We start from the raw sequence: 15715 nt of genomic DNA, 5'->3' as shown, positions 1-15715 counted from the left end.
CACCCAAACAAGCCCCCCTTTAGCTCAGTAGATCCTACCTGGGTCCCAGCCTTAACTGTCACTTCCTCACGGAAACCTTCCCAGACCCCCTAGACTAAGTTAGACTTCCCTGTTGCACACTCTTTCCTTACACAGGCATTGTCCTTCTCAGAGGAGAGCTTATCACAAGCAAGGTTAAATAATTGCTTGTGTGATTATTGATTTAATGTCTGTCTGCCCCTTCTGTACCCCTACTTCTGTGAGAGCGACAACAACAAAAATGTGTCTTGTCTCCTAAAGGCCTGGCATTTATTAGGTTCTCGATAGATGGATTTATTAAATAAATGAATGAAAACAAACTCTTTAGTGTGATACACAAGGATGTCGGTGACCCGGCCCAGCTTTCCATTCAACTTTCCATGTGGCATTTATCTCTCTGTGCCCTACCTCCTTCCTGAAAGCCACAGTTACAGACACACCAGACTATGTCACCCCACCACGCCTTGCCCACCTGCTCCCCACATCTGGGGGCACATCTGGCCTCTCTGCTAAGCCCTGCCTCATCTGCCTGGCAAATATCTCTGCTGTTTTCGAGACACTGTTTAAGGTCACCTCCTCCATGAGCCTTTCTTGGCTTATTCCTCCCAAGTAGAACAGACCACTTCCTTCCTTCCTTCGGCCCCCACTGCACTGCTGTGCATTCTGGAGAAAACAAAGTTTCACGTGGTTTGATTGAGATCTACTAGAGACTCTTCTATGGGCCAACATCCAACTTCTGGGTGAAGTTCAGTGCCCGCATAGAGTCTACGAAGCCGAAATATCATCTCAGAGTTAGCAGTTACTTTATACAGTGAAAAATGACTATTTCAGCAGCACTGAGAAAAAAGTATATACAGTTTTGACTATTTTTGTTTGTTTTTGTTCACACTTCCAAAACAAAAGCTTCTGGTAATGTGGCATCAACATCACAGGCATTGCAGTTTAGTAGCTCTGTGTCTCAGCAAGCACTGGTAAAAACAAAACTTTAAAACCCCTCTCACTACGCCTTGCTGTAGGCTTGGCTAACACGGCTTGATGGGAGTGAGATTTGAGGCCTGCTACTTCCAGATTTCCAAAATGTCTCACCTTTGGGGTCTGCCCCCAAATTGACTCAGACTTTAAACTACCTAAGTTCCATAGATCTCCTTTACCCCAATTTCCCCCTCTGTTGTAGTTTCACTTATTTGGATTATGTCTCTAGTTCTATTTTTACACAAATGACCTTTGAAACATCACACTTTTCATTAAGATAAGTCTTTTTGCATTTCTTTAGCAGAGTAACTCAATTTTTTATCAGCCTAACAATTCCATAATAGCATATTTTCATCTAAGAAACATTCAAAAAATCCCTGGCATAATTTACCTTTACATGTTGCTAAAACTATTAAATACAACTTAGACTAATGGCTGCAAACCCAACGTATGAAACATTAAAATCTTTTCTTTTTTGAAGAGCAACTAGTGCCACATTTAATTGTCTTTTTAATGTTATCTTCTACCCTTCAGGTTCAATAAAGTCAGTTTTGGTTCATGTTGACAAAATTTTCCTCTAACCCTCTAGAATGGTTCAATGTGTAAGGCCTCAGGCCTCTCCCTCACTCCTCAGGAAAGATTCATCCAGTTCTTTTCAGTGGCCATGCAGGGCAAAGGAGAAAATCCAGGGAGTAACAACCAGGAATAACCGCTAGAACCACCAAACGGCAAATAAATGCAAGCTAAGAGATATCGCCATATTTCCAGTCTATTTGAAAGACAAAATCCATTCAACTCAAAGCTACAAGTTTTCTTTGAAGTACCTTCAGACCCAAGGGAGATGCAGGTGAGAGGGGAAGAAGGGGTTCCTATAGCCTGTGAATTTCACTAGTGCTTTATACTAGATTACCATGTCATCAAATAAAGTAAGTGGCAGGCCACAGACTTAACAGCAGGAGGGCTCACGAGCCTATCCACTAATAAGTAAAGGGGAGAGAGTGCCATCTTTCTGTTGCCTGAAAAATCTTATATTCATGAGAACTTGAGGGCAAGAACTGTGGCTATCTGAACATGGTTTCTGCATAAACGTCAGCCAGTTTATATTTTTCAAATGTTCTACTGCTATCTGAAAATTCTAGGTGATGTGGGCAATGAAAGTGTTAATGAGTTTTAAGGCTCTGTGGACTCTATAATTTAACATATAACAAATGTACTTCGGTTGCCAGAATGAACAAGGACATCCCGAACCTGGGCTAGAAATCTTTTCAGTCTTTTGCCGACGAGTATTTCGTCTGCCTTTGTGTGTCTATGTATCTGCAATCCTGAGGCAATTCGTACGCTTAAACATAACAACATCTTTGCTCCTTTGAATAAATATAACACGTTACTTGAAAAGAAAATTCTCATTATTTTTCTTTGAATTTCGTTATTGACTCTGGCTTTTCATGACTCAATATGTTGTAATTACCATAATTTTTTTGTTTTATTTTTTGATACTCAAATTGTTGCAATTTGGTCAATGCATCCCCCTTTAAGCTGGTTTCTGTGTCCTTCTTCTGAATTTCTAAAGCATCATTACTTTCTGGCTATAAATATTCCAAGTCAGCCTAGACTATTACCCCAAGAATGAAATTAGCTTCTCTCCAAGGAGACCTGCCTTCATTTGGTGGAGAATAAATAGTTCTGGTTTGTCTGCTATAAGGTGAAATGTGCATTACTGAAAAACCTCACATTCTACAAAATGGCACATTAAAAGTCATGGGGCTTATGGGATAAATAAAGTTGGGGAGGGCTTCCCTGGTGGTGCAGTGGTTAAGAATCCGCCTGCCAATGTAGGGGACACGGGTTCGAGCCCTGGTCCGGGAAGATCCCACATGCCGTGGATCAACTAAGCCCGTGAGCCACAACTACTGAGCCTGCACTCTAGAGCCCACAAGCCACAACTACTGAAGCCCGCGTGCCTAGAGCCCGTGCTCCGCTCCGCCACAAGAGAAGCCACCGCAATAAGAAGCCTGCGCACTGCAACAGAGTAGCCCCTGTTCATCGCAACTAGAGAAAGCCCGCGCACAGCAATGAAGACCCAACACAGCCAAAATTAAATAAAATAAATAAATTTAAAAATAATAAAGTTGGGGAGACCACTCAAAATAGGCAACCTTGTAACCAAAGGACTAAGAAAAACAATCACTGGTACCTTGGAAATCACCTTGGACCACCCAGGCAGGCAGCTAGACATGCCTAGAGGCTACAACAGTAGACATTAAAAATTCACATAAACATTGAGTGGCAATGCTGGCCACAGTTTAGTTAGAGCAGAGCTTGGGGGTGGGGGTGGGGGTGCTGGGACAATCCAGCCCAAACCGTCTCCAAGCCAGGAACTTCCCAGGCACAGGAGCCAAAAGTGGCACAAGGCTGGGGTGCACCTCTCTGGGCCTCCCCAGAGAGCCCGATGCAGGTGCTCATTTTCAATGTTCACAAAACACAGCTAAAGGATTCCTACTCCCAGTACAGCACTGAATTGTGGGATTGTTTTCTTTCCTGCTGAAGGTTCCAATTCTACTCCTCCTCTTCTGGCTCCCCTTGCCTAGAAAAAATCTGATATGATCAAACTTGACTTCTAGGTTAGACTGACATCATTCTTTAATTGCACATGAACTAATTCATATGGTAGAAACATGCTTTGTGAAACCATCCATTTCTTCTCTCTTTGTATATGCAGGGTACATTGAGAGGTGGAGACTATTCTCCCACCTCCTGGAATCTGAGCTGACCTGTGACTGCTTTAACCAATAGAGTACAGCAGAAGCGACACTGTAGGACTTCCAAGATTGTCATAAGAACTTTTGCAGCTTCTGCCTGGGTGCCTTGGAATGCTCGCTCTGGGTGAAGCCAGCTACCACATGAGAAGTTCAGTTACCCTAAGGCCACCATACTGTAAGGAAGCTCAAGCTAGCCGTATGGCGAGAGAGATGCCCAACCAGCTCCCCACTGTTCCAGACTCCCCATCGGATGTCAGATATTTAAAGATGATGACTTCACGGAGTTCCCTGGTGGTCTAGTTGTTAGGACTCAGCGCTTTCACTGCTGTGGCCCGGGTTCAATCCCTGGAGGGGGAACTGAGATCCTGCAAGCCTCGTGGCACAGACAAATTAAAATATATATATATATATATATATAACAAAGATATATATACTTCAGCCACAGGCCACACCTGACTGCATCCTATAAGACCCAAAGTCAGAACAACTCAGCCGAACCTGTCAACCTCCAGAAATGTGAGAGATAATAGTATCAATAGATTGTTGCTTTAAGCCACTAAGTTTTAGGGTGGTCTGTTATGTAGTTGACCAGAACACGAAGGAATATACTATACTAGCATATGAAAATTAGGCATAAGGGTGGAGAATAGATTATCTGTGTTGAGTGTAGTATTGGGATAACTGTAGCTGGGCTATTTAAGGGCAGAGTTAGGAAAGGTCTCCTTTGTATACATGAGTTCACATGGACACTTTTAAGGTTTAGTTTTACATTTGCTCTGTGACATACCTGCTAAAACTTTTAGCTTCTCTTCCTAACTTTAATTTTAACTCCTTTTCTTTCACAATTTGCTGTCATAGCTTTATTTATAACTTAAAATCAAATAATATAACTACTTGTTTTATCCTTCCACACAAAATAAGTCTAAAGTAAAAATGTTAATATTAACACAGATAATAAGGCTACTGGATGACTAATAAGGTTTAACATTGCGGTGTTCGGCAGCTGTGTTTGTACATATCCCATTACTGATTGCTACTCAGATAGCAATCAGTTTGATTTTGATTTATTTTGTTATCTTTGTTTTGATTTATTGGGGTTGAAACATAAACAAAGCTTCCTGTTGTGTTTAGGTTTTGAGATTGTTGAAAGCCTTATCTTTACCATGCTACTGTTTCAAATACCAGAAATTATAATGTACTTCCTGAAGTATTAGTAGAAACAGAAACAGCTTTTAGTAGAGAAAGGAGAAAACATAACTTGTTTTAAGTTTATTTACATTTGCAGTCATTAACAAGTACCATTTTTTTCTATTTACTATCTCTTACCTGTATTTTGTGACTTTTTAAACTTCTCTAAAATCTGTTTCATGATTATTGACATCCAAATGAACAATACAGGTTTACATTTCACGTGGGTCAAAAGAAGCTTTTATCATAAAACAGTCTGATAACAAGAGAGTTCTGATGGCTTTACACTGAATGGCTGGGAAACAGCCAAAAACAATTATCACCAGAGATCGCAGTCTCACTCACCTGAGACTTTGTCTCAACCCTATCATTTAGCAAATATGTACTGGTGGCAACACCTTCTCTTTTCAACAAAGGTATTATTTGCATATGATGCCCAATTAAACAAATGTACATTTAGGTGCAAGAGCATCTGCTCACAGTTCCCTTTTTTTGAGAGAAAAAATTTTAAACACATCTGATAAAGGACTTGTATCAACAATATATAAAAAACTCTTATAACTCAACAATAAAACAACAAACATCCTGATTTAAAAATAGGCAAAAGGGCTTCCCTGTTGGCGCAGTGGTTGAGAGTCCACCTGCCGATGCGGGGGACACGGGTTCGTGCCCCGGTCCGGGAGGGTCCCACGTGCCACAGGGCGGCTGGGCCCGTGAGCTGTGGCCACTGAGCCTGCGCGTCCGGAACCTGTGCTCCGCAATGGGAGAGGCCACAGCAGTGAGAGGCCCGCGTACCGCAAAAAAAAAAAAAAAAAAAAAAAGTCTTCAGGGACTTTCCTTTCCTCTCAGGACAGGAATTGTCTTTCACAATTCACAAATTGTGAATTGTGAAAAGACAAATTGTCTTTCACAATTCACAAAAATTAAAATATTTTCCTTTCTTAAAGAGACTTAATTTTTTTGTTCCCTATTTCTCTCAAAAAGGGGCTTATATTACTCTGGGGTATATAACATTCTATTTGTCTTTCTTGCCATGTGACTTCCCCACATGTCTTATGATTTTTGTCTGTGAGCTCTCTTCTATGGAGCCCTTTCCGTGAAGTCCCACGCCATCTGCCCTCCCCTGGGCAGATGGCCTCTGTCCAGGCTCTGTGGGATTTGTTGATTCCAAATCAATTTTCACCTTAGCTTTACAGGTTGTGGAAAAGGTATTGATAGAAGATTGGCGGAAGAGGAACTGAAAGGACCAACTGGAGAGACATCATGAGGGTAGGATCCACAGAGTTGATTGACTAACCCAGTGCCTGTCGCATAGTGAGTGCTGAATGAATATTTGTCAAATACATGAACGAGGGGATGAAGGGAGGAGGGAGGAAGGGGGAGGCAGAAGAAAGAAGGGAAAGCAGAGAATTCTGCTATAATGAGGTGCAGTAGGTCTTTTTAAATCTGGATGAATCCTCACTCCACTACCACCTCTTTCCATACCCTTGACTCGCTGAAGACACAGGGTAAATTTCCTGCAGAGTGACCTACAGTCCGGATTTGGCTAATTGCCTCCCCCTAGTATCATTTTATTCCATCTCTGGCTGTTCCCGAGTGCAAGAATCATGTTTCTCCATTACTTGCCTGTGAATATCCCACCCACCCTTCAGAACCCACCTCAAAAGCTGCTCCCCTCTTTATGAAGCCTCTTCTCATTGTTCCAGAATCAACCTTCCTCGTTTCTCTCTCTGTGTTCCCCAAACGCATACCTTATAATTCTCTTTAGCCTTTACTCCACTCTGCCTTGCACCGCATGGTTTTTCTGACCCGGCTGTGTCTTGGCAGCGGTCCCTGGATTGTCTCCTTCAGGAGCTTCCCTAAAACACCATGTTACAAGACTTCAGATTTGCTTTCTTTAGTCATCAGACTGTTCTCCAAATGTATTGAGACAAAAAGCTGGCTGATGAAACTCGATTGCTAAATAGCAGCTTAAATGTAGGCCCCAATATTATGTTTGAAATGTAAGCGTGGGACTTTCAGCCATGTATTTTTATAGGACTAGTGGGCTATGGTGGCTGCACAGCCCAGGCCCTGAAAGCTGGCCTCTCTTGATACGGTCAGGCCTCCATCACTGACTGCAGTAAACAGAGGGCCCTCTGACTTTCTCTGCAGGGTAGCCCAAGGCAATAGGATGTGCCCTGGGTGGTGTACTGGGTACCACCCGGAGACTCCAGGCTGTCAGAACTAGTCCTTCTTCCTTTCCTTTGACAACAAGCTTTGCTCTTCCCAGAAGGGCTGGAGATGGCATTGAAGCTTATTGGTGTTTTACCTGCACCTCGTGGGGCTGCGTAAAGATCCACTCCAATTTAGAGAAAAAAAGACCCTGCTTCCAATTCCATCCCCAGAACTAGAACGTCAGTCCTTATGCAACCCGTGTCCTATATTGTCTGGACTGCAAGCTCACTGAGAGCAAGGGTCATGCTTTATATGTAACTCCCACCCCTACGTTCCAGCATTAAATAGTGAACAGAAATTAAGGAAAAGGCAGATTTCAAATAATCCTTACTTGGTGAATTATTTCATCAAAATAATTAAACACAGAGTTGATGCTTCCGTTGTTTTGTTTTGTTTTGTTTTGTTTTTATTTATATACATCTTTATTGGAGTATAATTGCTTCACAATGCTGTGTTAGTTTCTGTCGTACAACGAAGTGAATGAGCCATATTCATATGTACGTCCCCATATCCCCTCCGTCTTGAGCCTCCCTCCCACCCTCCCTATCCCACCGCTCTAGGTCATCACAAAGCACCGAGCTGATCTCCCTGTGCTATGCGGCTGCTTCCCACTAGCTATCTATTTTACGTTTGGTAGTATATATATGTCGATGCTTCTCTCACTTCGCCCCAGCTTCCCCCTCCCCACCCCACGTCCTCAAGTCCATTCTCTATGTCTGCATCTTTATTCCTACCCTGCCACTGGGTTCATCAGTACCATTTTTTTTTTTTTTTTAGATTCCATATATACGCGTTAGCATACGGTATTTGTTTTTCTCTTTCTGACTTACTTCCCTCTGTATGACAGACTCTAGGTCCATCCACTTCACTACAGATAACTCAGTTTTGTTTCTCTTTATGGCTGAGTAATATTCCATTGTATGTATGTGCTACATCTTCTTTATCCATTCATCTGTCGATGGACACTTAGGTGATGCTTCAGTTTTAATGAAAAGTAATCTGGTGTAGCTCATAAACAAGGAGAATTAGCAAGGCCTTGACCAATTCTGGATGGAGGATTGTAACCCATTCATTCAATAGCAGATGTACCTAGAAGGAGTGAACCCGTGGGTTCCTGCAATTTTTGCCTAAGATGTGATATAGAAATTAGCAATGTTTTCAAATCAAATGTAAAGTTACAAAATGAACAAAAATGAAAAATAAGACTAGATATTTCCCATAAATTCTTTTTTTTAATAAATGTATTCATTTATTTTTTATTTATTTATTTTTGGCTGTGTTGGGTCTTTGTTGCTGTGCGCGGGCTTTCTCTAGTTGCTGTAAGCAGGGGCTACTCTTCGTTGCCGTGCCCTGGCTTCTCATTGCGGTGGCTTCTCTTTTTGCAGAGCACGGGCTCTAGAGCGCAGGCTCAGTAGTTGTGGTGCACGGGCTTAGTTGCTCCCTGGCATTTGTGATCTTCCTGGACCAGGGCTGGAACCCGTGTCCCTTGCATTGTCAGGAGGATTCTTAACCATTGCACCACCAGGGAAGTCCCTTCCATAAATTCTTTACATTCATGTAAAGTCGTCTTTCTATATACTTAATGCCCTTAATAACTAATGTAAATATTGCAGTCATTTCTTAGATCTCATTGATTTAAAAGCTCGTTTTCCATTCAAAGGCAATGTTTTGACTGGTTAAATAGTAGTTACCTGAATACACCTGTGAAAAACCTAGAGTTACATACACGTTCATTGGCTACTTTTAGATTCACTAATTATTAACATTTGCCATATTTGCTTTTTCTCTCACATGCATGCACACGCACACACACACTAAATACATACATACATACATATACATTCCAGAAACATGGGTGAATAATATCACAGATATCTTCAATCTGCCAAATATTTTTAACGTAGAACAGTTTTATCTATGATTCCAGACTCTATGGACATCCTTAGATACCAAAATCACTATAACTATAGTTTTGTTTTGCCTCAGCATTGAATTATTAATGTTGCTCACGTTCAGAATGCCATCCCTCAGCAAGGGGAATAAACTTCTGATGCTGGATGATAAGAAATAATGTTGATAATTATGCAGGAAATAACAAATCCGCTTCCCCTCTTTTTTTTCCCCCCCAGCTTTGTTATTCTCTCCTTTCTAATAGCTGGCGTAGGTAACTGACTGACCTGACTTTGGGGAAGCACTGTTCCAGTTTGGAGCCGTTTCCCGGTGAATAACGGATCAGAGCAGGCAGAGTCCATCATTGATTCCAACCTTGTGCTGTAGAGGAGAAAACTGAAGCACAGATTCGTAAATTGATGTGCCCAAGGTCACCCAGCTAGTCCTTGTTTCCAACCAGAATTCACTTTGGATGTCCTGCACCATTGAGGACAATCCTTATCCTTGCCTCTCCCGCTGGCTGGGTTGCTTGACCGGGGGCTCTGCCACCCAGAAGATTTAGAAAACATTCTTTTCAGGATGTCACAACATCTTCCAGACGCTCCTTCCCAAGAAGACCGGCCGCCTGCTGTAGCAGACGCCACGCCTGTTGTCCTCGCTGCTCCGGGCACGGGGACAGGGGGTGGTACCCGGCAGCTGGGTGTAGCCCTGGGCTTTCCACAGTTCCAGCCCCGAACTTCACCTTCCTACGTTCTGCAGATGAGCAGACGAGGGTCAAGGCTTCCTCGTCCCCCCCCCCCCCCCCCCCCCCGTTCCATCGCTCCCTCCGGATCCAGGGGAGCCGTGCGGTTCTCCCTCTCTGGATGGTTCTCCCTCCGGATGGATCCCTTCTCGCCCCGCTCCTTCCCTCAGGTGGGCTGGGCGCACTCAGCTTTGGGGCAACCGGGACACTCTACAACCCCAAAAGCGGTAAAATCTAAAACAGCCCTAGGTTGCTAAACCGCTCCCCACCCTCCTTTTTGTTTTTTTTTTTAAACTCAAGCAGTTGAGTGTGTTTGTGTGTTCTGGAGCTATTCCTGCTACAGACAGCCGCGACCCGGCTGGCAGAGGCCTTCTGCTCTGAGAGCAGCCTCCCTGCCTCCTGCCAGCCCCAGGCGCGGCTGCCCACGCGGCCTCGCTCCCGGCACGGAGGGACCCGGTGCCGCAGGACATCTTGACGTGAGATCAACTCACCACTCAGCGCCTCGCTTACAGAGGGAGCACGTCCGCCCGCAGAGCTGGCTGGGACTGTGATTTTTTTTTATTCTCCTTTTTAAAATTGAAGTAAAGTTGATTTACAACGTTGTGCTAATTTCTGCTGTACAGAAAAGTGACTCACTTATACACACACATATATATATTCTTTTTCAATATTCTTTTGCATTGTGGTTTATCCCAGGAGATTGGATATAGTTCCTTGGCTCTACAGTAGGACCTTGTGTAAATAGTTTATATCCACTAACCCCAAACTCCCCCAGTCCATCCCTCTCCCTCCCCAATGCCCTTTGGCAATCACAAGTCTGTTCTCTATGTCTGTGAGTCTGTTTCTGCTTTGTAGATAGGTTCATTTGTGCCATATTTTAGATTCCACATATAAGTGATATCATATGATATTTGTCTTTCTCTTTAATTAGGGCTGCCATGTTTAGCAAATAAAAATACAGAACGCCCAGCTGAGTTTGCCTTTCAAGTATACAACAAATACTCTCTTCCTATGTAGGTGTGTCTCATGCAATTTTTGGGACTTATTTTACTAAAATATTCTTCTAGCTGAAATTCAGATCCAACTGGGTGACCTGTGTTTTACCTGGCAACCCTAGTTTAACGTTCAAATAAAAAGGAGCTGAAATATCTTCCACACAAGGTCCTGAGAGAGTCTGCAACTCCAGCAAGGGTGTGAGACAGTGAACATTATATTTGCTGCCTCCAAGGCAGTGATCAGATGTCTGGTATGTCCTGCATGAGGCATTTAAGCACATGCCACGCATGCCAGCAAAAGTGTCTCGTCAAAGCCTAGACAATGATTTACAAGCAGTAAAAATGGAAATTCACTCACACCCAAATCCAGGGAGCAGAAAACCTAGAACAAGTCCTGCCCGCTGTTGCCAAGGCTGGGGGGTGGGGGGAAACCGTGATAAAACCAAATAGATGCAAAAGCATTTCCTTGCACAGAAGCAAAGAGTTCCTTGTAGGGAGAGTGGGTTATGTAAAAGCTTGCAGTTTCCGTAGGAGAAGCTCCTAAGATCCTTCCGTTCGGTAAATCCTACCAACAGCGGTAGGTCACAGCGCGCACGTAACTCCACCAACTCCCCGACCTCATGGCTTCAAAATGTATCACCTTTACTTTGGCTGACTCAGCAGCCTGGGATGAATTACTTTCCGTTAACTCGGTGGCACATTTTTAAACCCCTAAGTATTTATGGCAGGCCGACTTTGGCTCGCTAAATTGTACACGAATAGGCACGGAAACGCGCTTGGATTTACCCCTCCATTCAGCGTAAAGCCTCTCGTGTGCAAAATGCAGTGAGGGCCACCGGGTGAGGATGGGGTGCGGCGTATGAGGGAGGATGGGGGCCGGGGCTGGACCCACAGCGACGCCGTCCTGCCCTCAGACCGCTTAGAATTCAGAGGGAAAGACTCAGGAAGACAAGCTTCCTTCACCAGCAGTACAAACGCCTGCCACGAGGGTGGGAGGGTGACGCATGAGGAAGGAGATATGGGGATATATGTATATGTATAGCTGATTCACTTTGTTATAAAGCAGAAACTAACACACCATTGTAAAGCAATTATACTCCAATAAAGACGTTAAAAAAAAGAAAATCCTCCTGCCACTACAGGGGACACAGCTTTGAGCCCTGGTCTGGGAAGATCCCACATGCCGCAGAGCAACTAAGCCCGTGCACCACAACTGCTGAGCCTGCGCTCTAGAGCCCACGAGCCACAACTACTGAAGCCCACGTGCCTGGAGCCCGTGCTGTGCAACAAGAGAAGCCACTGCAATGAGAAGCCCGCACACTGCAACAAAGAGTAGCCCCTGCTCCCCCGCAACTAGAGAAAGGCCACACAGCAATGAAGACCCAACGCCACCAAAAATAAATAAATAAATTTATAAAAGAAAATAAAAATAAAGTAGCACATCCCACCCAAAGCATTCTTTATCACATTCATACCTCCTAAAATTATCTATAAAATTATTGTTTATTTAAATACTTCCTTGTGTTATTGCCTGTCTTCCCAGTAAGAGTAAAAATTGGATTTGTTTTGGTCACTAGAACATTCCCTGGGCTGGGGACAGTGCCTGGCACAGAGTAAGTGTTCTACAAACATTTTTTTTTAATTGGGGTATGGTTGTTTTACAGTGTTGTGTTAGTTTCTACTGTACAGCGAAGTGAAGTAGAGTACCTTATGCTATACAGCAGGTTCTCATTAGTTATCTATTTTATACATATTAGTGTATATATCAATCCCAATCTCCCAATTCATCCCACCTCCCCTTTCCCCCCTTGGTGTCTCAATAAATATTTCTGATTGAACAAATACATTTCAACTGAAGCCAGAAAAAGTGATTTTTGACATACTTCTATGAGAAAGCACACACATGTTAGTGATGGGAAGGAGGTCTTAGAATGTTCACTTTGCAGAAATCACTAAAGAAGAATGCAATCTCCTCTAATAATAACTTTTTGTGATCTCTTGGGAAGCATCCTCATGTTCTAAAAATTTTTGTAATTAGATGAACGTTAACTATTCCTGACTTTCAGTCTAACTTTCCCTTTGCTGAAAACGTTTTCATAAAACTTCAATAGGTAGAGTGACCAAGTACTATCTCTCTGACAATTTTCACCATTGGAAGAGGGTTGCTTGGACCCAACTCTTCTATGCTTTGGTAAAGGGAAAGCCACTTGTGAGTGTATTTTAAAAGGGCTTGGTAAAGATTCCTGGGATTTCTAGGTCCCCGGTGGTATCTACCCTCCTCTCTTGAGTCTGACATACCTTCCTCGGCCCCTTTCAGTGCTTTAACCAAAGCCCTGAACTTGCCCTGGCTTCCCACCCATACTGGGCCCCCACCTTGATTTCGACATGACCCATGTGCCTAAATGCAGCCATGCCCCAGTAGGAGCCTTTTATTATAAATCCCCGTCATTCCCATCAGGGAGGATGTGTTGAATTCTTCCTCAAGGGCCAGGAGCAGGTTTCTATAATCCTCCATGGGTCTCAGCACCTCAGTCTACAAACCCGGGACAGTGAGGACAGCCAGCAACCCAGGGCCTCCCTGCATCTAACTGTGAGATTTTTCATCTGTCTTCTCACTTTGAAAACTCTTTTCAAGGAAGTATGTACAACCCTGGCATAAAAAATCATCTTAAAAACTTTAAAAGTAAGGATAGCTAACAATTCAGCCTCCTCCCACTGCTCTGTTGGAGATTTTATGAAATCACAAATCAGATTACTTGTTCAAGTTGCCTAAAATGAGAAAAGAGGTAAATGCTCCAAATCAGTGCCTCCCCCCGAAATCCTTCACTGGAGCTCACCAGGTGCTCACAGAAAGGCTGCGGACAGGACGGTGACGACGCTTTGGGTCACGGCCGGGAACACTGAGTTTAGGGAGTCACCTCCTTCAGAGCAAGCCCGCTCTTTGTCTTCCAGGAGGCGTCGCCTCATTCCTTGAGCTGCTCCCTGCAGACACAACCCTGAGAAGTGCCCTGGGAAGGGGGCTGAGAGCTTGCATTCCTGGTACACGCAGTAGGAACTTGCAGGCACCCACATGGCCGAGCACCTCTCCCGACAAGGTCAAGAACCAGTCTCAGAGGACCTGGCCCAGAGAGTTCTTCCGTTGAATAGGGAAGATCGCTTTCCTGCCCACCGGGCCTGGGCCACGGGCTTACTGTTTGAACAGGAGGATGTGAAATAGTGGAAATGAAAGGTCAGAACCTGCCCCTCTGGCCTTGAAGCATTGTAGGAGGGGATAAGAGACGAAGAAGGAGGAGAAAAGAGAGGTGTGGAGGGAGGGACTTGGGTTACACGAGACCAGGGGATGCTGAGGGCATCAGGTAGGATTCTGGGAGGGGGTTGCCTCAGACACTACCCCCTCCCACCGACCTGGGGCCACCAGAGCCAAACTGCCTCAGCCAGGCCAGGAGGAGGGAGCTGGAAGGTAGCTTTCCAGAGCTGCTCTCTGTACCACTGTGCTGGGGCTCAGACCATGCAATCCCGCAACGACCCAGAAGGGGGTGCACTGGACCTAACTTACCTGCCTCCCCGGATTGCTTTGGCCACGTGCTCCTGGGCCCAGCCATGGGGCTGCTGCCAGCCGTGCTGAACCCTTTCCACCCTCTGCCAAAAGCTAGCAGCACATCCCCACCTGTATGCCTTAGTGTCTTCATCCATGGAACAGGGATAAGAATAGCACCTACCCCATAGGCTGACATAACCACTTTGTGCCTTGGTTTCCTCATCTGCAAAATGAAGATAATAATATTACCTATTTCAAATGACCAATGTAAGAATTAAATGATTCAACATTTATAAAGCGTTTCAACCATGTCTGGCACTAATAAGGACCAAGCAAATGTTTATTGTTACTGTTATTCTACTTGCGAGTTAGATTTGCTTCATCAAAGTTTCTGTGTGAAACTTAGGAAAGTTTCATTTCACTTAGGAAATGAAAATATTTGTGTCACAGGATCATAGCCTTTTAGAGCTGGAATGAATTTTTTAAAATTAGTCAAGCTCAACACTTTTGTGTTTCAAATGACAAAAGTCAGCTCAGAGTAGCATAGCCAAGGTCAGCCAGCCCTTAACTCAGGGCTGGGACCAGAATGAAGTTCAGAAGTTCAGAGTTCTCTCCCACATGCCATACCGCATCTGTGCTTATCAAACAAAGCACCATGTGCCAGGGACCCTGAGCAAGCCAGAGCCTTTACGGCAACAATCAAGCTTGGGTCCAGAAGCAACACAGAAGCAGAGAGGAAGAATTTGGAAATCACCCCCAACACCACCACCATCCCACTGTCTTTGGCTTGAGATACCTCTAGAAACCTGATCGCCTAATCCCAGATCCTCCGGAGCTATTGCTGAGTCCCCCTCTGGGCTGCCCCAACCACCGCAGCTTTCAGTGGAATTCTAGGGATTAAACAGGAAAGTTCTTCCGGTTCTTCCCAAATGCGCTGTGTTTATGCTACCTCTTAATTCTCCCTAAGAAGTCTCTTGCCCTGAGGAGAGTTTATGTAACTTTCTGCTAAGGTCAAAGCACTGTTTTCTTTCAGCAGCTGGATACTAATTGGTCACTGATCTTTGAACTATGCTTTTTCAGACTGCTGGGCTGAGAAAAATGAATAACATTTGTCTTTTGGAGTGCTTTCTGCAAAACTCTCTCTCACCCATCCTTTCCTCTCCTTTGTCCCAAACCCCCATTCCAGGTGGACACTTTTTACACTCTGGGTGATATATCACAATGTGCTCTGGTGCACTGGTGAGGAGGACAGCTCTGGGGTGAGATCTCGGTTTGAGCCCTGGCTCTGCTGTTAGTGCCCAGGGAAGTGCTTTGGGGGAAGTGGCCTAACTCCTCTAAGCAGACGTGCTAGTGCTGGCTCCAGTGGCGAAGGGGAGCAAATTCTGTGCCTCTCTCC

This window comes from Stenella coeruleoalba, assembly GCF_951394435.1.
Source record: "Stenella coeruleoalba genome assembly, chromosome: 4".
Lineage (NCBI taxonomy): Eukaryota > Metazoa > Chordata > Mammalia > Artiodactyla > Delphinidae > Stenella > Stenella coeruleoalba.
The sequence above is the reverse complement of the archived record's forward strand: the minus strand, read 5'-3'. Positions refer to the sequence as shown.